We start from the raw sequence: 2,500 nt of genomic DNA, 5'->3' as shown, positions 1-2,500 counted from the left end.
TTTTCTTCTCAAAAATGATTTTCGTTTCACTTTTCATACTCAGGGGAGTCTAAAATTGATGTTTTGAGTCACCGTGAAAAAAAAATTTTTTTGACCCGAGCTTGTGTCGGCGACCCAAAATCGACGCACTTGGGAAAAATGTTCTAGCAGGGGCCCTCCCATACAAAAATTTTTTTTTGACTCACCGGGTAAAATGGTCGCACTTGGTAAAAATGTTCTAGCAGGGGCCCTCCCATACAAAAATTTTTTCTTCTCAAAAATGATTTTCGTTTCACTTTTCATACTCAGGGGAGTCTAAAATTGATGTTTTGAGTCACCGTGAAAAAAAAATTTTTTTGACCCGAGCTTGTGTCGGCGACCCAAAATCGACGCACTTGGGAAAAATGTTCTAGCAGGGGCCCTCCCATACAAAAATTTTTTTTTGACTCACCGGGTAAAATGGTCGCACTTGGTAAAAATGTTCTAGCAGGGGCCCTCCCATACAAAAATTTTTTCTTCTCAAAAATGATTTTCGTTTCACTTTTCATACTCAGGGGAGTCTAAAATTGATGTTTTGAGTCACCGTGAAAAAAAAATTTTTTTGACCCGAGCTTGTGTCGGCGACCCAAAATCGACGCACTTGGGAAATATGTTCTAGCAGGGGCCCTCCCATACAAAAATTTTTTCTTCTCAAAAATGATTTTCGTTTCACTTTTCATACTCAGGGGAGTCTAAAATTGATGTTTTGAGTCACCGTGAAAAAAAAATTTTTTTGACCCGAGCTTGTGTCGGCGACCCAAAATCGACGCACTTGGGAAAAATGTTCTAGCAGGGGCCCTCCCATACAAAATTTTTTTCTTCTCAAAAATGATTTTCGTTTCACTTTTCATACTCAGGGGAGTCTAAAATTGATGTTTTGAGTCACCGTGAAAAAAAAATTTTTTTGACCCGAGCTTGTGTCGGCGACCCAAAATCGACGCACTTGGGAAATATGTTCTAGCAGGGGCCCTCCCATACAAAAATTTTTTCTTCTCAAAAATGATTTTCGTTTCACTTTTCATACTCAGGGGAGTCTAAAATTGATGTTTTGAGTCACCGAGAAAAAAAAATTTTTTTCACCCGAGCTTGTGTCGGCGACCCAAAATCGACGCACTTGGGAAATATGTTCTAGCAGGGGCCCTCCCATACAAAAATTTTTTCTTCTCAAAAATGATTTTCGTTTCACTTTTCATACTCAGGGGAGTCTAAAATTGATGTTTTGAGTCACCGAGAAAAAAAAATTTTTTTGACCCGAGCTTGTGTCGGCGACCCAAAATCGACGCACTTGGGAAAAATGTTCTAGCAGGGGCCCTCCCATACAAAAATTTTTTCTTCTCAAAAATGATTTTCGTTTCACTTTTCATACTCAGGGGAGTCTAAAATTGATGTTTTGAGTCACCGAGAAAAAAAAATTTTTTTCACCCGAGCTTGTGTCGGCGACCCAAAATCGACGCACTTGGGAAATATGTTCTAGCAGGGGCCCTCCCATACAAAAATTTTTTCTTCTCAAAAATGATTTTCGTTTCACTTTTCATACTCAGGGGAGTCTAAAATTGATGTTTTGAGTCACCGAGAAAAAAAAATTTTTTTGACCCGAGCTTGTGTCGGCGACCCAAAATCGACGCACTTGGGAAAAATGTTCTAGCAGGGGCCCTCCCATACAAAAATTTTTTCTTCTCAAAAATGATTTTCGTTTCACTTTTCATACTCAGGGGAGTCTAAAATTGATGTTTTGAGTCACCGAGAAAAAAAAATTTTTTTGACCCGAGCTTGTGTCGGCGACCCAAAATCGACGCACTTGGGAAAAATGTTCTAGCAGGGGCCCTCCCATACAAAAATTTTTTCTTCTCAAAAATGATTTTCGTTTCACTTTTCATACTCAGGGAAGTCTAAAATTGATGTTTTGAGTCACCGAGAAAAAAAAATTTTTTTGACCCGAGCTTGTGTCGGCGACCCAAAATCGACGCACTTGGGAAAAATGTTCTAGCAGGGGCCCTCCCATACAAAAATTTTTTCTTCTCAAAAATGATTTTCGTTTCACTTTTCATACTCAGGGGAGTCTAAAATTGATGTTTTGAGTCACCGAGAAAAAAAAATTTTTTTGACCCGAGCTTGTGTCGGCGACCCAAAATCGACGCACTTGGGAAAAATGTTCTAGCAGGGGCCCTCCCATACAAAAATTTTTTCTTCTCAAAAATGATTTTCGTTTCACTTTTCATACTCAGGGGAGTCTAAAATTGATGTTTTGAGTCACCGAGAAAAAAAAATTTTTTTGACCCGAGCTTGTGTCGGCGACCCAAAATCGACGCACTTGGGAAATATGTTCTAGCAGGGGCCCTCCCATACAAAAATTTTTTCTTCTCAAAAATGATTTTCGTTTCACTTTTCATACTCAGGGGAGTCTAAAATTGATGTTTTGAGTCACGGTGAAAAAAAAATTTTTTTGACCCGAGCTTGTGTCGGCGACCCAAAATCGACGCAC

Source organism: Anopheles moucheti, assembly GCF_943734755.1.
Source record: "Anopheles moucheti chromosome X unlocalized genomic scaffold, idAnoMoucSN_F20_07 X_unloc_25, whole genome shotgun sequence".
In the NCBI taxonomy this organism is placed as follows: Eukaryota; Metazoa; Arthropoda; class Insecta; order Diptera; family Culicidae; genus Anopheles; species Anopheles moucheti.
This window is presented reverse-complemented; position numbering follows the sequence as displayed.